This window comes from Ursus americanus, chromosome 1 (assembly GCF_024610735.1).
Source record: "Ursus americanus isolate L20-20 chromosome 1, mUrsAme1.1.p, whole genome shotgun sequence".
Classification (NCBI taxonomy): domain Eukaryota; kingdom Metazoa; phylum Chordata; class Mammalia; order Carnivora; family Ursidae; genus Ursus; species Ursus americanus.
In genome coordinates, this window is record NC_142127.1 from 72,082,248 (window position 1) to 72,105,999 (window position 23,752).

Here is a 23,752-nt window from a genome sequence, read left to right on the forward strand (position 1 = left end):
TAGACTTGTGTTTATACAAAATATTTTAACTCTTTAAATATAACCTACTTTGATGAATTGTTCTTACAGGAGCTGTAATCAGGAAATGGGTCTGGTAATCTTATAAATTCACGGACCAGTTTGATTTCTTAGTAAACCTTCCTTTATGAGTATTGTTTAATGTGATAAAATGGTATGTATCACATTTAGAAAAATTAATGAAAATGAAAATAAATTTAAAAAGAAAGCTGAGATTGCTTTATTTTCTAAATGCTGGCCTTTTTCTAGAGTTACAATGATTAGTGCTTAACGTGTATTTCTTGAATATACAGTTTTGACATTTGGGGACCATATTTATTCGGAATAATTATAATAAAAATAAATGCAAATTGGTAAAGAATATTTCATTAGTTCATTTGAAAGTACTTCTGAAAATGATATTTTAAGAAAGAAGAGAAAGCGATCAGAATTATCTTTCCATAAGAATACGACTATTATATTCCTACATGTTACTTATTAAAAGTAATCAGCAAAGATAGCAGATAGATAAGACATGGCTCTAAATGTAACCTTAACCAAAAATTCAAACAGCATTTCAGAATCAAGAATTAATAGAATAAACTTAATTTTAGTTTCTCATAAATGCAGCTGCATTTTCCTATTTAATTACAGGTTTTCAACAGTAGTAATTTTTTCTTGACCTGCTCAATCTCAAAAGTCAGAAAATTGCTTCTTTTTAAAAACTGACAATGGCACGGTATGTTTCCAAAGAAAAAAGACAAATTACAGAAAACCATTAGTTTAAACATGTTTAAATAGCCAGGAAGAAGTTCTAATAGAAAACTTTGTTGAATAGGAGGGAAAGTTATGAATTACTTTTGTTGCATGGCATAATGCGAATGTGAAGATACTGTATTATTTTCTTTTTTTCTAAAAGTAAAATAAAAATGTGCTGTATAATTATAAAAAGCCCAAGGCATTCAAGATGACTTGTTTTTTACTCTTTGATAAATGGAATTCTTTACCATTGTAAATTCATGGATTTTTCATCTGCAGCCTGGGTAGTAGACGACAGAAAAGGTATTTTAAAAGGGAAAAGTTTAGCTTAGTAAGAGTTATGGAATAGGAGAGCAAGAAAAATAAAGAGCAGAGCCTTAGCATTTGAAAAGATAGTAAGATCGAAGCTCAGAATTTACTGGCAAATACAGATGGAAAACATATTTTTTTTACCCAAATTGTTAAATTGTAGTACAGCGTGTAAATATTCAGTGTTTCTCTAAATGAGAAATATTCCTGATTTAATAAACTAGACTTCTCAAACACAGAGAGGAGGAGAAGGAATTTTTTGTTTATTCGATACAGAGATTTCATTTAATATGTTTATCATGCTGTTGAGCCTTCTTTTGTGGCCAGGGAATAATTCGTGGGTGAGGGCTCCGAGTCTAACTGATTACAGAAAGAAACATTTAATAGTCAATGGATAATTATTCACTGTTCAGATTTCTTATGTTCATAATTTTTTTGTATGTATGTGTTAAGATTTCCTTTGACTCTTTCAGTGGAATTAAGAGCAAGTTACATACAAATGAGTTAAATCTGGTAAAAAGAATATTCTTTCTAAAGCTTAGTTATTAATTTTCTTTTCATCACTGGTGGTGCCAACACAAATTATGTCTCCACAGCCAAGACATGGTTTCAATACACAGGTTAATTAAAAGGTCCGGGTTACAGAAGCTGACCCATTGTGCCACCAGGATCTGTTGAGAATCGTACATCCAGCCAGGGAGCTAAGGGAAGCTTTTAATAAAAATCAGGGCTGTCAAGACATTCAGTGCTTTTATCTCTGCTAATTTCGAGAGAGTTGATAGGAAGGGAATGACCCGAGACCCTCTTCCAAGTGCATTTCTGCCAAAATCCCAGGTTGCCTGAGAAGTCAGAGGCTCACATTACTATAAACTTTATGTGGCAACACCACTGACATTTAGCTTTATTTTTTCCCCTAGAGTTTCAGATGGATGTGTTATATTTTTTAATTTACTTAGTAAAATATTTCTTTTACAATCTACCCTTGCTTGTGAGCAAGGTCCAATAAGGAATGGCACTCAAATGCTCAACAGATTCCTCAGAGGCTGTGAATTAACCAAAATTTATAGCTCAAAAAAAAAAAGGCTGCTTCACGCTGGAGAAGAATTGAGACTTAGTCAGATGGGTCAGTGGTGAAAGGTAATCACAACATTCGTTTCTGGGATAAAAACTCATATAAAAAGAAGTCTTTGGAGCAGAAGAAACCATGAAAATCTAAAGAGCAAAATAAATACACATTTACACCCAAATTCTTGTAAATTATCAATCCGAAAGAGGCTGATGTGTGGGTCATAGTCAGTGACTATAAATATTCTTACCAGTAGATGACAACATGTCGTATTGTCCTCATAAACAGTTGGGCCATAAAACAAATGCATAATAATTTTGGATGCTTTTTTTAGGGTGTCAGGAATTTCATAAGGAAGTCCTTACAAAGTGTAGTCAGTACAGATGCAATGTGGTAAATATTTACTTCCTAATTTATTGAGATATAGTAAAATCAAAGTTACAGGTGAAATTAAGCCATAGGCCTAACAGAGTAGTGGAACATATTTTCGTAGTCCCATGAGTTAATTCTAGGTCTGACCAAGCTCTCTTTATCTTAGTTTCCTCAGATACAGAATGAGGATTTGGGGTAGGTGATTTCTTAGGTCTGGACAAGCTTCATAATTCTATGACTTCTGAAAATGTAATGAAAATACCATTTGATTTTCCTTTTTAATTAAAAAGTGCTGCTCATATTTTTCAGTTGGTTCATACTATACTACCTTACTATGTTATATGCCCAGCTTTGGAAAATGAGTTAGAAAATGTATTTTGGCATGCACAAACAAAAGAATCAATTAAAGGTCACGCAGAGAATGAAGAGTAAAATGAATAGTAAAATGACTGCTGGGAGCAATGGAATTGCTGGAAGGAAATGTATAGGTATTACCACAGAAACAGATAAATGCTGAGAAGCCATCTCTCACTGAACAACAGAGATTCTAAAGTAGGTAAAATGTTTCCCCTTCCCCACTACCAGAAAAGGACTAAAGCACAAGAAGAGAAGAGAGAAAGTGAGAGAGGGGGAAATGTGGACGATCTATCTTTGCAGGGGATTTTTACCACCGGTGTCCTATGTCGGATCAAGAGAGTTTTACATCTCTCGAACACTGTATTTTGTATCCACTAAAAATATAGATGCATGTTATTAAAATGGTGAGGCAATGAGTTCAAAGACAAGTTTTTTTCATTAAGAAAATTTAAATGGCTCAAAATGAGTTTGAACAAGTGCACACACCACTTGTGAGGTCAGCGAAGTGTCAGCTAGATGGAGTGGCTAAGTGAGAATGTAAGGAGGAAGTTAAGTGGTAAGGAAAGTAAAAGGTGAGCAGGGCAAAGGGCCGTGTGATAGAGATCACTTGAGGAATAATTCACCACCCTAACTCTTCTTAGCAGTAACCTTAACCCTCTTTGCCTTTAGTCCTCTTTAACGTAAAAAAAAAAAAAAAAAAAATCAGCCACAGCCACTAAACGAAACTTTTTTCAATCTCATCATTCTGATCCTACTAAGGAGGCACCAGCTGCTTGGGAAAATCCCAACTGACTTCTATACCCAGCACTTTAGACTCGTAAGATCTGTGGTGTTACATCCTTGGCTACCAGTGCCTGGCAGGCAGCTAGACAAGAGCAGACCCTCACTTGACAGGACACATAATTCTTGTCAACCAAGAATTATGGTGGATTCTTTCAGCTAAGATCTATCTGTGGTAGAATTGCCTCAACCTTTTCCATGGGAGAGGATTTCTTACAAGGCCGTGAACTTGGACTAAAGTTCTCAGTGTCTGATGTTCACTGACTCTCCATTGAAAGATGCTCTAATGAAGGGCTTGATTCAGATGTCTGATAAAGATGCCATGCATGGGTGATACCCAAAAACTGAATCAAGAAGGCAGGGGACCTAACCAGTAAGAAAGATGGCCTTGAACTGTGCACAAATCTGGGTTCCTAGACTGTGCAGTGGGCTTCAGCAGCATGGGCTAGAGCCAGCATCAACAGACATTCCTACCAGAATGCTAACTCAAAAATGAAATGTGGGACCCAGGAAGAATCCTTTATGTTTAGGAATAGGGGATGCTGTTATAGTATTACTACTATTATTTAGGTTAGTATTTCTCTTGATATATTAGCCTCACAGATAGTTGTTATACGTGTTAAAAAACAAAATCCAACTGAGTAAATTTAAAGATCTTATTGGCTTTATTCAGCAATTCATGAATCGAGCAGCATCCAATCTGGCAGATAGAAAGGACCTCTGAAGAGCTTTACAAGGCAAGGGATTTTATAGGCAGGAGGGAGCCAAAACAAGGGAGTTGTACCAGACAAAAAAGCTAATGGGTTATTGCAGGTGACTTTCTTTACAGGGGATGGGAAGGGGTCTATCAGGCAGATGACCTAAATAATGCTGATCAGGTGATCCCTGATTGACTTGATAAGAGTCCATTTCCAGAGGAGCCAAAACCTCACAGTGATGTGAGGCTTAGCATAATCGACTCCACGTTGGGCCTGTTGTCTTTAATATAAGAAAATATCTATATTTGGAGTTAATTTCCGAGCCATGTAGGAATATTTCAAAGTATAATGCTTATGGGATTTTTTGTGTTTGCTTGAACTTCATGATGCTTAGAAAAAATTAGGAGCAGTGCCTCTGTCTCCCTCTCTCTTTCTCTGCAGCTCCTGTAGTCTCTTCCCAGTCCCAAAGTCTCTGGCTCATTACTGACCACATGTGATGGGTTTGCTGATTGGCTGTATGCATCTGGGAGGAAGGTGTTCAATCTTCCTCACTTTTCCAGGTTATTCTCCTTAGTTGTCTAAACTTTCATCAGCTGGAGTTTCAGAATATATTTTATTTCAGTGAGTCTTTTAAACGCAGGCATAGCAGCGGAACACCTTACGGAAGGGAAGAAAAAAATATTATTTGGGGGTGATAAAATTTTTGCAAATGAGATCTTTCAAGAAGTCATTAGATCCATTTCAAATATTTTTTTTCAGATTGAAAAGTGTCTCAACATTAAGTTTTTATATTTTTCTCTCTGCTCTACCATCCCTACTCCTTGATTATTGGCCCATAAACTAAGCCAACACTGAAATTCAAAAGCACAGCAACCTTGTCCCATCCAGTGGTCCCTTGGAACCAAGCAGTTTAGTTTTTATCATAGGAAATTTTATAAAATTTAATACTTTATCCTTATGACATAGTAGCTTTTCCCACTTCTGACACATTTATATTAGTTTAAATTTTTTTGTTAAGGACTCCTTATGAAAAGAATAATTTTGTTCTTTCACATTATCCAAATGCTTGTATAATCATAATTAGGATCTGAAAAATGTAGGGTTTTTTTCTTTGAAATTTTGTAATGATTCATAGTGGATTTAAAAACTAACCTATTCTCATATGTCAAATTAACCATAGAATTGTGGCTTTTGGAATTGGATACTGTGAATCCTTTTCAACTAGTAAATTTGTCATTAGAAGAATGATAACATGGTTTTAATAGCATGAGTTATTTCCTGTTTTCTTTACTTGGTAAAGCTTCTGCTTTAAGTTCAGTTTGCTTTGCTTATGATTGAGATGATCTTTAATGTCACTGAGATGAACTTTGAACAAAGCCATAAAATCTTATTAAAAATAGCAACAAACTTTGTGAAATTTAATGGGCATCCTGGGGTAGTCATATATGTTTTTACAAATATAAAAGTAGGACATAATCGCCACTGTTGGTTTTATTCCTATTTACCATATAATCACCTTTCATAGAAAAAGCATGGGGGAAATTAAGTATAGGACTTTGGGGAGGAGGCAGGAGATCCTGTAGTTTTGGGTATAGAATTATGTGAAGATTGTTAATCTCATTTTAGTATTTCCTCATGGATTTAACTTTTTATTAGATTTCGCACATACCATTATTTTCTGTGGCATGAAACACTGGGAGGCAAGGAAAAAACGGTCCTGGAGATAAAATCCTAAGTGCAGTTGCCTTGTACCTAAGTGATAAAACTAATCTAGGAAAAGAAAAGTGGCCCAGAGACCTCTTTGTGCGAAGCATCTCGACATATTGCTGTCTGTTATATTGTACCGAACACAAGCACTTCTGTTTAGTAATATTTTGGGGAGCTGAGATTTAGGGCAGAAGAGACTGGAGCATCTTTGCAACTAATTCTAAAATTTTATAGGGTTATTTATTTATTGGTAGTGTGGTGAACATGCATTATTTGTAATAACATTTTTAGTTTAGCATTCCTTTTTTATTTAACTCTGATTTTTAGACCTTCGAGTTTTTCTTTGCTTTAGCTTGGGAAAACCAAATAAGTGCAAGTTTCCTCCAAGACACCTCATGAAAACATTTTTTTTTTTTTTAAATAAAATCAAGAGTGAAACGAGTCTATATTTATTTGGAAGATCATCTGACTACTGCTAAATGGAGTATCTCAATCTGAAAGTGAAATCTGTTTCACTGCTAAAAATTGCCAAGAGTTTTTTGACTGAGATTTGGGAATCTGCAGAAAATGTAAAAGTTTTTTTTTCTACAATAATCTGTTCAGTGAACAAGCTGTGAAAAATAGTTCTGTATTTTGTCCATGTGATGCAGCAGACGGTAAATTTCCATTTTAAAGAACGATATGAGTAGCTTCTGGCACGCATCTCTATTGCCTTACTCGAAGCCACTTACACTGACTTACAACAATGCCGTTTATTACTTCTTTAAAGCAAAAAATCAGAAGGGATCTTACATTCTCTTCTTTTTCTTTCTTTCTTTTTCGTTTTCTTTTTTTAACCCACGGCTCAGCTCTATTCCTTTCTCTGGGATCAGTGATGTGAGGGCACTTGGAGGCCTTATCAAATGTGCCTTAAATATCACAATTGTATCAAGAAGATACCGTTTCCCTGCATTTAAAGCTTTGCATCTCAAGAGCTTTAGAATTAATTTACTGTTTCCTTCCAAACATATTCTCTTGAGGTAGGTGGTCCCAGAATGAGCATTTATGAAAAACCATTTAAGGGATATAATTTTTAAAAAAATGTATCATTGTGATTTTCACATAAACACAAAATGAATATGTGCTTAAAGATTTTATTTATTCCTTAATTAATGAGAGAAGCAGTAAGATGTTATAACCTGCTCAAAGGAGAATTCCGATTTGCATTCACACACAGGCAGATGCGGAATGCTGACAGAAATGGACAAACATGCAAAACTGGTCAGTGTTTACAGGGCAATAATCAATTGCATTCCAGAGGTCCTAACATTTCTATTTCTACGGGCCAGGGTAATTTGCATTATTGTTAATTTTCTACAACTCACAGAGATGAAAAGCAGCTCAAACACAATGAAAGGAAAAGAACCGGGAAAATTATGCTAGATGGGACACTTACTGATCTTTTGATTTATTTCAAAGTCTCTCCCAGTTTTTACCTACAGATTCCATTAAAAAGTACTTTGGACATTTTCCACTCAAATTAATTAATTTTGTTTCCCGGCTCACATCTGCTTTTAAATAAAATGCCTACCCAGAACCGTGTAGGGGACACATAGTAGGTGGTGCATTTGTATTTCTTGAATGGATACAATCTTACTCGTATTTTCTACCAAACATTTTTCAAATAATTCAGTAGTACAAATGAGCATGGTCTTTTGTTCCCAGATCTCAAGGATGTCAGAGGATTCTGAAAGAAACATGGGTTAGCCTTCAAGGCTTTGGTACATACCTTTCTTTTGCCTTTGATCATTTTACAGTCAACGATGGATCTTCTGAGAGAGCATGAGACCAATAAAAGGAAACCAGGAGTCAACTGCCACTGGATTCCCAGTGCCCCCTGGCAGAGATATGAACTCCGATGGATAAAATCAGCATCAAACTGGCTGCAGGTGAGTGGCTTCGGAGACCAAATAAATCTTACCTCTTTGAGGACTCTGGTGTATCATGCTGGCTCTGATTGTTGCGGATCGGAAGATCATCACTAATTGGATTTTGACCATAATCAGTTGTCCTTTGAATTTATTTTTGTGCAACCTCAATTTATTTCAACCAGCTGATAACCAGAGGAGTTTAGTTTCAGGGTTTTCAGGAGATCTTCAATGTCACACAATCTTTTTCTTCCTCACTTGTCTGATGCCTGAAATTCTGCCATTGTTACTTCATGACTTGGACACATCAGTTGCAATGATTTCACTGATGTGTGCATTCATTTTCTTGGGTGAAGTCCTCAAGGTTTCCAGTGTTCCACACTTCACTGGGAAGGAAAATTAGTGATCAGGTTGTGATTTGCTGTCCTATTAAGATTTCGGTGGGGGAAATGAGAGTGTAAGACACCCAACACGGGGACAGGTGAGAGTGAGGTGAAGTCAGGAATAAGAAAGTGGTACAAGGTAAAGCTCAATGTCTTCAACAAATTCATGTACAACCGTCCTGCTGCTGATGTCTCCAGTGTATGGTTTGCAAAAATATTCTAGTGTCAGCAGTAGCATTGCAGAAGTGAAGGGCATTCATTTCACCATGGAAAAAGGTTAGCAAAACTGAACGTTTTTCCTAACAGTGGCTATTTTCAATCTTTATTTAGCCACTGGATTTCTTCGCTACTTATTAAAAAGTGTGTGAACTTGTCCTTCACATATTGCATTGTACCTACCGCTGGTGTACCAGACATCCGAATACTCTTACAGTTTACAAAGCATTTTCATATACATTGTCTCATTTAACCTTTATAATAATCGGGTAGTCCTTAGTTGTGAAAGATGATCGTTAACTCAAAAAATGTTTTTCCCCCACTCAAGGCAGGCTTTTCAGTGTGAAATAAGTGACTGTAATACAATCAGTTTGTTCTCATGAACTATAGGAGTGCTGCATGTTGACCGCCACTAATGCTTCTTGTTGCGGTAGTCCATGTCCGACGTGAAGATAACAAAACAGAGACTCTGGAACCACAGCCTGATTCATCTGCCATTTATAGGTGTGGTTTCGTCTTTCCTCCCCCCCAGGCCTTGCTGTCACCACCGAGAAAATTAGTTCTATAAACACTTCCAGGCTTGACTCACTTGTCACTTTGCACTTTGTCATCCAATATTTTCAGATACTATAAAATTTGAATGAGGAAATCCTGGAACCTAGGTTATCCATTATTTTCATCTAGCTCTCTATTAAAGTGAGAGGAGTGTTGGAATGAGAGTTAGACTTTGAAAAATACTGTAACTTTTAAAGATAAGCAGGACTGATCTGGTAATTCCCACTCTAAATAGTTGGTGTGACTTCAGACAAGGGACTTAATTTTCTAAAGTAAAACAAATAATACTTTCTGTTTAAGGTATAGAGGCACGTGAGGATTAGGGACAGTGAAATATCCTGAGTTAAAAGATGTTATTTTAATGCAAGGCATTATGACTATGAAAAGGAATATAGGACATAAGTTATGTTACGATTAAATTTGCTTTTAAACTCTTGAACCTGAAGAACAGAAACAAAACCAAAAATTCTTGAGTCTGAAAGGCCAAAGAAGTCTGCCCGGATATTTGCCACTCTGTGTGTGACAGATGTCGACCTCAATAACGACTCTGGATGAATTTTCCTTAAACAAATGGATAAATTTCCTTCAGTGATACTTAACTGGCTTTATTCTTTCTAGATCAGTAGGGAGTTTCTGAAAGTTTGGGTGGTTCAGGCCCTGGAAAGAAATAATTCAGGTGTATCCTTAAACAGCAGTTGAATTCAAATTTTTAAACACTGCTTAAAATTTGGGAAATCCTTAGCCTTAATGTATTTCAAAACATCTTTGTTTTTGCCTTCTCTCCTTACACTAAATATAGCCCTTGTCTTATCTACACTGATTCTAACATTCGTCAATTTTTGGCTGCCCAGAATCTTTACTATTTCTTTAAGCACTTTCCCCTCCTTTTGGGGAATACAGTAAGTAGTCCCAGGGTGATGTTGAATTTTCATGCAAGGGACTGGATTCTGTCTTTCCTCCTTCCTGGTTCTGCCAGGGGGTGAATGACTGTCAATTTTGGCTAATTAGACACCCACTTTGGGAACATCGAGTCTTGAGGAAATGACAATGTCTGGGGCATGATTAGAGACTTTCATACCAGCAGCAGAGGCAGACAGGGCTGCTGGAATGGTGGTGTGTTCTGACCAGCAATTCCAGCCATGAGCTGGGTGCTGTGATTTCTGCTTCCTTTTTCTCGGTCCTGTGGAGGACCCTTGGATCCTGCCCTGTAGCCAATCTTCCATTCCATGGTTCCACAGTTCACCTCACGAGCTCCACAAAATCTTCCTATAGATTCTTTTTTGTCTAAAGTAGCTAGACTTGGTTTCTGTTGCTTGCATCCAAGAATCCAGACCGAAAGAGTTTGTGCTTCTGAGGAATAGCAAGTTAATACAGGCTAAGTACTTCAATGCTACGTGGTTCCAAGTAACCATTGAAATATTGGGCACTCTTCTATCATTACTCTTCTGTCACTGTTGTATGATACAGTAATGACTTAATTGGTCAGCCTCACAGGTTGGAATGCAAGCACTTTGTCCTAGTTGATTTTGCATCTATCTCAGTAATTGGTATATAATTGATATCAATAAACAGTTATTGGTTGGACTAAAAAAATAAAGAGTTAAATTTTCCTTTATTAAACACATAACAGACATTTATTATGCTTGATTAAATTCACTATTAAGTTCATTTGATTCATTGAGCCCTAATATGTCTAAGTTACTATGAACAATATGAAGAAGAATAAGTCATGCTCTCTGCCCTTTTACCTTTAATAAGTTTATAATTTCACAATGAAAGGATAAAACGAGAAACTTCATTCATTCATTTTTGTTTCGTGACTTTGATGTTATAGTATTGCACAATTAATTCGAATCCTGCCGTAAGATTGGCTTCTCTCAACCATAGGTGTAATTTAATGTTACATATGCTAAAATTGATTACGAAGTCAAAATGTACATATTCTGTGATGTTGTCTGGTGGTTTGGATTAGAGTTGACCTATTACCTCCATAACCAGGGATAATTGAAGTGTTACTATATTTAATTAACATTCTGATTTTAATTGATGCCATTGAAAATAGAAACAGTATTTTGTGTTTTGTCCTAGAAGCTTATTTTATTCAATAAATAACCATGCACAGTATGGTCATTCATAAAATATTGATAAATGAATAAACCTGGGAATTGGGCCGAGTGCCAGAAAAAATTATTTAAGCCTACGTGTACAGGGCCCATATCAGAACACCCAGGAAGGACTGTAGCTGTATCTCTACAGTCTAGTGTATAACAGGAGCCAACAATTGGGATGAGGATGGACAACATCTTCAACAGGATCTCTTTTCTCCAGGGTCTGACTTTATGGTGACTTACCAGAAGGAGAGGAGTGTATTTTATAGGAACTCCTATCCCATCTCAGTATTCTTAGAGCTGGATTTTTTTTCCAAGTTATCACTTCTCAGAGTATGGAATGTGCATGAGTGTTCTGGTTTGTCAACTGTTGTCTCCCAAGACAAGAAACTTGCTCCAGAATGTAAATTGTCTTTACCAAACGCACTGTTCCGCTTTTTTTTTTTTTTTAAGATTTTATTTATTTATTTGACAGAGAGAGATTGACAGCCAGCGAGAGAGGGAACACAAGCAGGGGGAGTGGGAGAGGAAGAAGCAGGCTCCCAGCGGAGCAGGGAACCCAACACGGGGCTTGATCCCAGGACTCTGGGATCACGCCCTGTCCGAGGGCAGACGCTTAATGACTGAGCCACCCAGGCTCCCTGACCAAATGTACTGTTAAGCTCGACTAGCTTTTATAAATTTTTGGTTGCAAGATTTTATTGATGAAGAAATCTGTGCATCCATCTATGGTCTGACCTGAGTTCCTCATTTCACTGTAGACTGAAAACACTTTGTATTTTGACCACTTTGAGCAGTACTAGTTCAGACAGTAGCACCTGGCTTGCTTGTTAGGAAGTTTGGGGACCACATAGAACACCCGCTGAAGCAGACATTTGAAAGGGAGGGTCACTAGGAGACTTCATTTTCAATAAGCTCTGAAAGTCATCCTTCTGCACATTGAAAGTTTGAGAATCTCTGTTCTAAGTAAATAGCACAGTTTTCCTCAGACCATTGTCAAGATGTGGGGCAGTCTAGTTTTTAAAAATTTTGCAAAAATGTGAAATTATATTACTTTGCACATTTGCATGAAAACAAGTTATATGGTCAGTTTCTCCAAAGTAAACACTAGTATCTCTATGGTTTAAGAGCATTTTTCAGTTTGTGATATTATACATACTAAATGCTGATGTCCACTATGTGGACATAAATGTACATTAACTTTAAGAGTTCCTAAATTTCAGGGAGATTTCCTTGCTATCTCTCACATCTTCATTAATTCAAAACAAGGCCCTCACTAATTAGTCTAGCGGAGAAAGTGTAAAAGTGTAAGATTCTTATAAAATCTTATTTGAGTTGGGCAAGGAACTTTCTGTAACTTTGAGATAATAATCAGGGGTAAGTTTTAATAGAAAATAAAAATGAAACCAAATCTCAGTACATCCTTTCTGGTATTTGAACTGTCTTGGCTCCTGAGGATGTGTAAATATCTGATTAATGCTGGTTCACATGAATTGTGAAGGTCCTCGTGTTTGGGGATAGGGGGAAGACATATCTGTGATTCGAGAGTCCCAAGTAAAGCTCCTCAGAGCTTTGGAAGGTAGCTAGACTATCTAAACTGATGCCCCATTGTTGGCCACGTGCAGTCAAAGAAAGGAGATAAAGCCTTTACAACATGAAAACAAGTAACTTTCGAAGCAGGGTTTCCTGAAACAATTGATAAAGGAAGTTGGAACTATTATTATTATTTTTAAAGATTTGCTTGAGAGAGGGAGAGTATGAGTGGGCGGGGCAAAGGGAGAGGGAGAGAGAATCTCAAGCAGACTCCACACTGAGCTTGGAGCCCAATGTAGGGCTCCATCTCATGACTCTGAGATCACGACCTGAGCCGAAACCAAGAGTCGATGCTTAACCGACTGAGGCACACAGGCACCCCAAAACTATTCTTATTTTTTTTAATAACTCAAGCTATTTCTTTGGTAGAGACTGGGATTTCATGATTTTCATTGATATCACTAGTGCTCATCAGTATCTGATTCTCCTCTCCTCTCCTCCCTGGTGCATGGAAGACTGCAAGTCTTAGGCTCCTTGCAATGGGGGTGACATGGGACTAGTTCTGATCAATGGGTTGTGAGTGTCAGTGATGTCACCTTCAGGCTGAGGCCTGGAAGCGTAGGTATGAGGCTGCCAGGGATTCTTCTGCCTTAGCAGTTCCTAGAATCTCCTATTGAGAAGACAGAGCCACAGATCAAAGGAGCCTAGATTCTCCAAGTAACGGCATGGAAGGCGGTTACCCTGGACCGCTGCCCGAACTCAGAACAGACTTTGTATAAATGAGTAATAAGCCTTGGTAGTGCTGAGCCATTGAGACTGTGGGGCTCTTGTACCATCGTACAGCCTGGCTTAGCCACCTAGGAAAACAGTTTAATACTGCCTTGGCTAGCTCAATCTTTAGGTTTTAGAATTATGAAAGGATGATGAAAAATCTGGTTCAGTCAGAAGAGAGAAACTTTTCCTTTGTCTTCTTTTATTAATTTGTTCAACTGCTTGGCAAAATATCCGTGTAGATGGTATGTCAAGCCCTGAGCTCTGCCGAGGGAAGCACAATATTGTGATTCGTGCCACGTGCTCTGGAATCACTGCCCGAGTTTGAGTCCTGGTTCTGCTGAGTGCGATTATTGTCACGTGCATTGTCAAGTCTTCCCATGCTTGTGATTCTTTATCTCTTCACTTATAAAATGGCAATTATAATAGCATCTCAGTAATGAGTTTTTGAAGATAAAAGGAGGTAACACATGTAAAACGCTTGGCATTGTGCCCCGCTGAGTGAATGATCAAAAACCTTAGCTATTAGTTGGTAACATCCCTATCTTCCAGCGGCTCTTACTCCAAGTGAGCATGTCACAGCCTCGGAGTGAAAACCAGTCACATTAATAATTCCTGTGTTATATTTTTATCAGTGCTGTAACAGATTACCACAAACTTAGCCCTTAGAATGACACACATGTATTATCTCGCAGTTCTCTAGGCCCGGAGTCTGGGCTGATTTGGCTGGTTTCTCTGTTCCTAGTTTCTCAAGGCTGAAATCAAGGTCTTGACCAGCTGACTCTTATTGGAGGCTCTGGGAAGAATTTGCTTCCCAGCTCATTCAGGTGTTGGCTGATCCGGTGCCTCGCGGCGTTAAGACTCAAGCTCTCACTTCCTTGCTGGCTGCCAGCTGGGGACGGCCCTTTGCTCCCAGAGGGCTTTCTCGTCTCTCTGCGCGGGGACGCCTACCTCCCAGAGCCAGCAACGGTGAGTCAAATCGTTCTGCTGGGAATCCCGTTGACTTCTACCCTTCTACCTCATCGGTCTTCTGTCTCCAGCTAGAAAAACTTCTCTGCTTTTAAGGGCTCACGTGATTGGGCTTACTTAGGTCATCTAGGATAATTTCCCTATTTTAAGGTTTTTAAACTTTATATCTGCAAAGTCCCCTTTGCCGTGAGATGTAACGTTCACAGGTTCCAGGGATTGGAGCGTGGACATCTTTGGGAGATCATTGTTACGGGCCTCCCTTGGGTCTGTTGGGTCCACGGTCGACTCTTTCCTGAATCTTCATCAAGCTACCACATATTGAGTGCTTTCTGGGTGCGAGATTAAAACTCTATGACTTTCTAATTCCCCACCACCCTGCAAGCAAGTGACTGGCATTATTTTCCACTTTAAAGGTAAGGAACTGTTGCTTAGGAAGATTGTTGAAGGTGCCCAGATTTACATAGTGCATATGTGGTAGAGAAGGGATTCCAAGTCCGATCTGATGGCCTCCCTTAGAAGGTCCACGGCAATGACACACTCGCTGTGGCCACTGGGCCCTCTTCTCATGCCTGCTTATCCATTATACAAGACCAAAGCGTTCCCAGGCTGCCAGTGGTTCAGTAACTCAAGTTATACTCCACTCTCTAAAGCTATCCAAACATTCCTGTGTGTCCATAGTCAAAAACTTACTTTGCCAGTCTCTGGTACTTTGGGTCAACATCAGGAAAAGAGATGGGACAGTGCCAGCGGTCAGGGGATAGATGCTATTCATATTACAATAATGATAATAATGGCTGATACTTCCAAAGAACCAATTACATGCTGGGCATTGCGCCAAGCATATCACAGGGAGCCTTAGCACTCATTTAATTGTCAAAACAAGTTTACGAGGTCGGTGCTATTATCATCTCCATTATACAAAGCACGAAACTGAAGCCGAGACGTACACAGAGAGTTTATGTAATTTACTTGAGGTCACACAGCTAGAAAGTGGCGAAGTTGGAATTTGAGCCCAAGCCCTAGAGTTCTCTTATGCTTGACTATTGCCGTCAAAATAGGAGAAGGCTTCAGGTTCCTCTCCTTAGGTTGTCCTTCAGCTATTTGTGATTCCTTCTCGGCCCTCCAGCGAAGCTGGTAACAAGAGGGTGTGTAGTCAGGCCTGGGACTGGGGCTGTTGGTCCAGGTCGGAAAGATGAGAACCTGGAGCAGATGTGGTGGCCTTGCTGCTGGATTAGAGTGTGGCATCTGGCTGCCAGCTCCCCTCCCCAGCATGGCAGTGAGTGAGTCCCCAGGAGCAGGACAGCTTGGGCTGCTATTAATAAATCACGGCATCAAGAAGAGAGGCCCTCTCTGATACTACTCTGACACCACATTCAGCAGCCATTTCAGAGAGTTACCCTCTCCCACCCCGGCATGCTTCGTCTGTGCGGAGGGTTTCCATGTCATTATAAACAACACTTCTCTTCCTCGCCAGATTGTTGCACCGAGCAGCTGCTTTTCCTGACCTTTATTCCTTTCCCTTTCAAAAGCGGTAACGTGGTAAAGCATATTCCTAAGAGTCTCTACACTTTTATTTATTTTTTGGTTCTGATTTAGGCTCCTTTCACAAATAACTTGAAAACATCGTCTTACATATGTGACTGTTTTAAAATGCTTTTGAGGAAAGTTGTTAAAAAGTGGTAAAGAGGGGTGTGTGTGTGTGTGTATGTGTGGTTGCAACATGAAAAGCTCTCAGCCACGAATTTAAAGAACAACAAAGGAGATTAAGTACATGTTTTTGAAATTATTATACTCTAGAGAAAAAGGACCTATAGGTGTTTTAGGAAGACTTTCATATCCTCTATAGCTTTTTCAAATTTATTAAAAATGACATTCCACAACTTAGGAGGATATGTTATGAAGACAAAGACAAATTTGGTCAGAATGACAGAATTCACTTGCATTTTTGTATCCTAGACAAAATCTGTAATGGTGATACCTGAGCTGAACTGAGAATTTCTTGTGCTCTTGTAGAGTAACGCATGAAAAACTCACAAGTGCAGACAACTTTACATCCTTTTGTGGTCTAACAGTCCCTTGAAAATACGTTTTAACTTAACCGTGAAAAAACAATGACAATTAAAATGTATTCTTAATATTGGGCTAGAAACGTACACATGCTGCAATTATCTTTACTTGCTGTTTCTTCAAGAGCTACAGGTATCTTGCAAATCCATTTCATAAGACTAGATTTTACTACCTTTAATCTAAACTGTAGTATACTAATTTATTCTAAGTGTCCCGTGTCTAGATCTGATATTACTTAATTTAACATCATACAGAAAAATATGAACTTCAAGTTGATAGAAGGTGATATTCAAGGTTTTATTCACTTTCATTAATGTAAAAGGAAATTCTGTGATATAAAAATGTTTCCTGAGCTCCTGCCAATTAAAAAACACATGAGAAAAGTCATCTGAAATATAATCGAAACTTAACACTCCACATCTAAATGCTGCAATTTGGAAAACTCTGAGGACCCCGTGGCGAGGTGAAGTGGATTTCACCTCTTGACAGCAAAGGAAACGTGTCACAGAGGTTTTCAAGTTGTAAGATACGTTCTGGTTCCATTCTAAAATTAACTGTTATTTTGGAAACTGACTCATATTCAGTTTTAAATTCTCCTTTGTTTAATCATTTTAAACTGTGATGCAGATGCTACTTTTTCTTTTCTAACATTTATGAGGGATTATTAGATCAACGAGGGCTGGCCTAATCATTGCACAAAATTATAAAATGTTTCTTGAAAGAAGCAAATTTGGGATTCTTTAGTAGGCTTTTGGGGTTTTGATAAGTATTTGTTCTGCATTCTTCATGAAATGGAAAGTTCCAGTTTGCTGTTCATGTAACAGCAGGCTGAGGTTGCTATTATCGTTTTCAACAAAGTGTAATCCTGTCTTTGAACTTCACAAACTTACTGTATGGACTTGAAAGAGATCCTGAAAGTATTTAGGAAACTGTTTTGAGACAAAATCCTTCCTTCTCAATTTCTTTGTATTTTTAGATCTCTAATTTAATACAGCGCTAGATGCTTAATAGTTATTGACTTAATATTTCATTAATGATTGATAGAAATATCATAACAGAAAACAAGATCATTCACTCATCCACTCAATAAATAATTATTGTGTAAAACATTGGCTGAGTTCTGGAGACGCAGTAATGAGCAAAATAGTCTTTGCTGTCCTGGGGTTTACAGGCAATGAAAATAAACCCCCTTCCTTTGAGGGCAGGACGTTTCATTGAGTTTAATGGCACTAATTTTGAAAATAAAATCTTTGTGTAAGATAAGCAGTAGCTGATTTCAAGCTGTGGTATATTATTTAAATGCCAAATACTGGTAATAGACACACTACTATTTATTTTATTTACTTTAGTGGAGTTTTTTTTTTTAAATTAACAGATGATTATAAATCATTATGCACGTGCTTACTGGTATGTCGCATCTGAGATCAGCTCCCCTTTGCTGCAGTCTTTTTAGCCTATGGTTTACCTGTATAGCAAACAAAATCAAAACGATAGGTATTACCTTTAGGAGGACATGGTGACCTGTTCTTAAATCCTTCCTCTTTGGCTTCTTCCAGTGTTTTTTACTTGGTTATGTAAACTCTATGTGGGAAGGACTCCTGCTCTGATGAATCTTAGTAGCCCCGAAGTTATTAGCATAATCCATAGTACACCAGATAAAATTATATAACAATAAGTCACATTTGTATTACTATGTGCTTTGCATTGTGTTAAGCATTTTACATGCTATGTTGCGTTCTATTATCACAACAATTCTATGAGGTAGTTACTCTCATATTTTACAGATAAGAAAACTGAGCTCACAGAGGTAACTTGAGCAAGATCACTAAGTTAGAAAAATGGGAGAAAGGCTTGTCCTGCAGAGATGATTCTCACTAACACTGCGATTAAGTATTTTTTGGGGAAAATCCTATTTTTAAAAAAAGATTTTATTTATTTAGTTGTCAAAGAGGGAGAGAGAGGGGGAGAGAGATAGCACAAGCAGGGGGAACTGCAGGCAGAAGAAGAAGCAGGCTCTCTGCTGAGCAAGGAGCCCAACGCGGGACTCGATCCCAGGACCCTGGGATCATAACCTGAGCTGAAGGCTGACACTTAATCAGCTGAGTCACCCAGGCATCCCTGGAGGAAACTCTCTTTTTATAGCTCTGGAATATCTGAGATGCAGGAATATATACAGGGCACATGAAATAAATAAATGTCTCTCAGATGCAAAAATAGTATAACTGTGGCCTTCTTGTTGAAGGAGCAGGACTTAGGGAAGTCTCCTCTTATTCACCTGTCGAGCCTACTAATTCCAGCGTCTCTAGAAAGGCATTTTAGGGTGTTGTCTTTCTCTCTTCTTTTACTACAGCTCCAACAGACCAAGCAAGGTTAAAATTCAACTCACCAAGCTGTGAAAGCAGCAATTTCTTTACTAGGAAACAAATATAATAATAATAGCTAACTTAATGACTATATACATTTATTTTATTAGGCTAACCAACATAGTCACCTTGAATAGTAACAACAACAAAGGAAATGCCAGCATTTTTTTCTTGACTCCTCTCTACCTTTCCAAGCTTTTAAGTAACTTGTGTGTGTGTGCACGTGTGCGTGTGTGTGTGTGTGTGATTGGGACGTTCTGTGCATAAAACACAAGCATTTAGGTCCTTGTGCTATGAAAGTGGAAAGTTAGCTAAGATTTTCTCCATAAGAATTTTAGAATGAGAATTTAACAAATCTTGAAAAGAGTGTCTCCTCCTGATTTCAATAAGTCGTATTTGTGAGAAGCATAATAATGTCTTCATTGGCTGGAAAGGTATGTTCAAATATAATGTCATAATGAGTTGTGAATTTGGTTACGAAAATAGAAAAGTTTATTGTAGTGGTGTCATGCCTTGATAACATGGCTCTGCCTCTAGACGCATTTATTACCTGAATCTGTGACCAAACTATTGGACAAAAGGAAATTATTAAAAGTTTCAACGTGTTGTGTGGGATAGTGTCTCTTCATGGATTTGTGGGGTGTGCGAGGCATTGAATTAACCCGGGATAACCCAGGTCCTTAGAGATGGCTTCTTCACCACTCTGCTGTCCTAACTAAGTCCCTTGAGAAGGAGCAAAGTAAGGAGGATGCAGATCCGATCTAAAGACCAGTTTGACGGCAGATAGAGAAACCTACTAACTCACCTTGAAAGCTGAAGACTTTGGTTTTAAAACGCAGCTAGGCATGGGAATTTGAGAAGTTCTGTGGCCAAAGAGCTTTACCAATGCCAAGTATGGGTGTTGGTCAACACTCGTGCTCTCGAAACGTCCGTGTGCTTTTCTTCATAGAGATCGGAGTTGCATTTGATTAGGAATCATCTGGCGTGGGAGAGAGGAGGCGGCCTTTTGATTAGGAGCACTTTTCAGATAGAAGCAGAGAGAATTGAGATGAAATAATTAGTAGTGCCGCCCAAGACTGAGGGGGTCAGGTTATTTCTACCCTCGAGCCCGGGACGTCTCCTGTGCCCCACGCTGACATTCTTAGGCTGGCGATGCCATTTACTCTCTTGCAGTGAAGACAGAGTTTTCAGAGCAAAACAGAACTGCACCTTCTTGTCCTGCTCCAGACCAAACTTCGGGACATATTAATATCAGAGGCTGTTTAAACAGCAATAAGACGGCAACACACCACTTTAACTAAGCCCAGCTTGCGGGCTCATTTTAAGGCAGCCCGGTTGGAGGAAGCCCATGCATTAATTTACTCTAATAGCAAGGCGGGGAGGAGAGGGGAAAAGAGGTTGAAAGGAATTGTTAAAAAAAAAAAAAAAAAACCAAAGAACTCATGCTCAATTTCTTTCTATCTTTTTTTAAAGGTGTTTAACACTTGTACAATTTGGTCAAATTATGGGCAGGGCAGCAAGAGAAGCTAGTCAGCTTTAAAAGACAGAGAGCCTGTGAGACAGGACATGATTACTTTGCTGAATCCCCACTTTTTTTCTCTTCCAAAAGAGACAAAGGGAAATACTTAAGAACCAATAGTGACAGCAACGAAGCAATCATTGAGTTGCAGGATACCTTTGTCTCTCGGGGGCACGCAGCAATTTTTACACGTCTACCACTGAGTGTCAAACCTTTCCTTTTCTTCTTCTTTCCATTCTGGATGGCCAAACTGATTATCTAAAATAGAAAATTAGCACACAATGGGTTTACTCTGCGATACCCCTTATGCAACTAATGGCAAAGCTTGTTAATTGGTTGTAAATGCCAGCAGGTTGCCAGGATAATACTTCAGAAATAAGCGGGTATTCTGATAATTACAGCAATCTTCATCTATAAAAGCTTAAGTAGATGAAGTAGTGGCTGGCTTAAAACCAAGATTTATCCCGCTGCACTCACATTAAAAGAAAAAATAAGATGAAAACAATAATGTAACAAAACAATTATATAGCAGGAAGCTTTGTAGGTTTTAGAGATTGTCAAAACTCCGAAAGTAAAACAGTGCTGTAATAACCAGTTATGGAAAAATAGGCCATTTACATTTGTGTATAATTAAATAGTAGGCTATGCAATTTCACTTTTTAAAGTAAACTGCCTTTTCCTTTTTTTATAGGGCAACGTAGCCATAATTGCTGCATTAAAGCTTTAATGAAAGAAAAAAGCAGCAGATCAAGATGACATGTAACGTCTACATTTGTACCGTGGCGTTCTGCTTGTTTAGTAATGGGAAGCTACTGAGGAGATTAAAATTGCAGAATTCTTCATAGTTTGTTCTAAAATTGCTATAGGAAGATCATTCAGGGTCTAAAATACACACAATTTATTTTTCCACCTTCAATCTGCAAGAATTTAATGGCTTTCGGAACTAGTAGGTAGTCGGAGATAGGTTTTATACTGGAGAGAGAACTCCTTCGGATCATAAAAATTATCAGAGGTGAAAGGACCAGAATTTAAGTCTTACGGGCCTTCTTAGTGCATTAGAGTGTCGCTCCAAATATTATATCATAGTTGCGGTTTAACTTAGTGCAGGAGAAGGAGCTTTCTTGTTCAAAATATCAACAGGTTGGTTTATAATATTATTCCTCTATATTTTATGGTTCTGTATTCCTACCCCCTACCCCCCACTCACATCGGGAACTGGTGCAAAAGGCGGCCAACTCATGGAGGGACATAACGTTCTGCTAAACTGTTAACTGGCAGGTGGGCCCCTTTAGTAAAAAAAAAAAAAAAAAAGCAATAACTCTCCTGTCAGCTTTTTTCTCCTAAGTTTGAAATATTCCTCGGATGTTATAATCTGTATAGGTTGGCTATGTTTTCTGTAAACCATCCCTGGCAAATAATGTCGGCAGAGACTGGAAATGTTCATGATATATTATAGTACTGAGAAGAATGAAGACATGTGAAAGACAAGACAGGCAAGAGAGCTAGGAGAGAACTACCCAGGACGTCAGTGCCAATGGCTAGAGCAATAAAAAGTGGCCTTAAGAGAATTTTTTTTATTTGTATAAAATGGACATGATTTTAGTCTTCCTTCTGTAAAAGAAGAATGCAAAAGCAACTTTTTGTGAAAGAAAACCCATGGAATGGACACTATCAAGGCCCAGAAGTTTGGCCTTTTGGGTTCTCACTTGAAGCAAGTGATCCCTTTGCTCCAGGGTTTCACGCTGGTGTTTTGTTTCTTGCCGGGTTGATGAAATGCACCTTCCTCAACCCTCAGTTCGTTTCCTACAGTTAAGAGTCTCTCATGGTTTTCCTCCCTCTCTGATGACTTCCCATTGCTGGAGGGGAGGTGGACAGGGGGAGGGGCTAATTGGGTGATGGGAATTAAGGAGGGCATGTGATGGGATGAGCACTGGGTTAGTTATAGACTGATAATTTATTGAACACTACACCTGAAACTAATGATGTACTATCAGTTGGCTAAGTGAATTTAAATTTAAAAAAAAATGCATCTTCATCTATCTGCACTTCTTCTGGTCTGGAAGACTTTAAATATGTAGCCTTCTGGAGCGCCTGGCGACCGCGCAGAAGTCAGGCCACGGTGTTGGCCTGGGGGCGGGAGCCCCTGGTTGCAGAGCTCTCCGAGGACAGAGCGTCCTGCCTGAGGAACGGGCCGCACCCTCCGAGAGAGGGCACGTCCGCAGCCCTTTCTGTGCGAACGCTTCCTGAAGGGAGAGGGAGAAAGGGGCAAGGAACGAAAAGGGTTTTCGAAGGCATGTGGGAGTAAGAAGGGATCCCAGTCGACCACCAGGTGCCGTGCTTAGAAGTTCGTCTCTTCTCCGCGCTCTGCCTGCTGTTCTGATGAGATGGGGCGGGAAAGGCCTTGCCCCTACCCATAATATTTCACTTCTCTAGGAGGCGGCCACTCATCACAGCACTTGGGATGAGGCCAAGAAGGCATTGGTTTTAGGTGACTGATTTAAGGTGCTTTTTCATGGACCTCTTCCTGTGTGAGCAGGGATAAGAGCGGACGGAGGCCTTCCTTCCAACGAGCTTGAAACCAGATTTTTGGGAGGTGGGTAGGTGGGGGTCAAGAGGTAAGCTTTTAGGGAAGAGAAACAAAACAACCCACACAAACTATTTAGAATAAGAAATATGGGAGTGGGGTATAAGCTAGGATTGTTTTCCTTTGACTCTCAGAAACCTTATACACAACTTTCCTCTCGTGTACCACAAACCTTGAGACGTATGGGAAGGACATCACAAAATGAATCATGTCCACATCCAGGGAGAAAAAGACTTCCTGAAAAGAAAGAAAATATGTAAAAAAAAAAAAAAATTCAAATGAAAGTTAAGGCCAAGGGTACAGGCCATTTTTGCCAGTGTGAGTCTTGCAGAAATCACTCATCTAATATAGTTTTGCTTTTTTCTAAAGAAGATAATAGTTCTAAGTCTGTTTCATGCTTGGCTTGAATTCTTAATTATTCTTAATGCTGTGACATAGTTTTCCACAGGTTAGTGAAATACTCATGGTTACTTTCCTGAAGAACAGATAAAAATGAGCAAGTTGAGGAATTCAGTGTTTTGTGGACTTGTCTTTCCCATGTAGGATGAATAGTATCTTTTTCTCTAATGCTTGAACTCTTTCTTGGTGTAAGTTACTCATCCTTGGAGTTCCCGCCTTTGAAATCCTTGAGAACGGTTCCATGTACGAGTAATGTGCATGACCTGATCACGTCACATGTTAACCCCTGTGTGCCACCAGCTCATTTTTTCCTTGTCACTTATGCTTTAATGA

The 23,752-nt window shown here is 38.7% G+C and overlaps 1 long non-coding RNA gene across 1 annotated transcript; it reads right to left on the minus strand.

The window, feature by feature from the left end:
* Window positions 1–4,305: 4,305 nt before the first annotated feature.
* LOC123798035 (uncharacterized) lies at window positions 4,306–20,696 on the minus strand. Its single transcript, XR_006781162.1, has 4 exons — window positions 20,593–20,696; window positions 19,723–19,896; window positions 17,960–18,019; window positions 4,306–4,995 (listed from the first exon to the last, which is right to left on the minus strand). It is a non-coding gene; the product is annotated as an uncharacterized LOC123798035 (long non-coding RNA).
* Window positions 20,697–23,752: the final 3,056 nt, after the last annotated feature.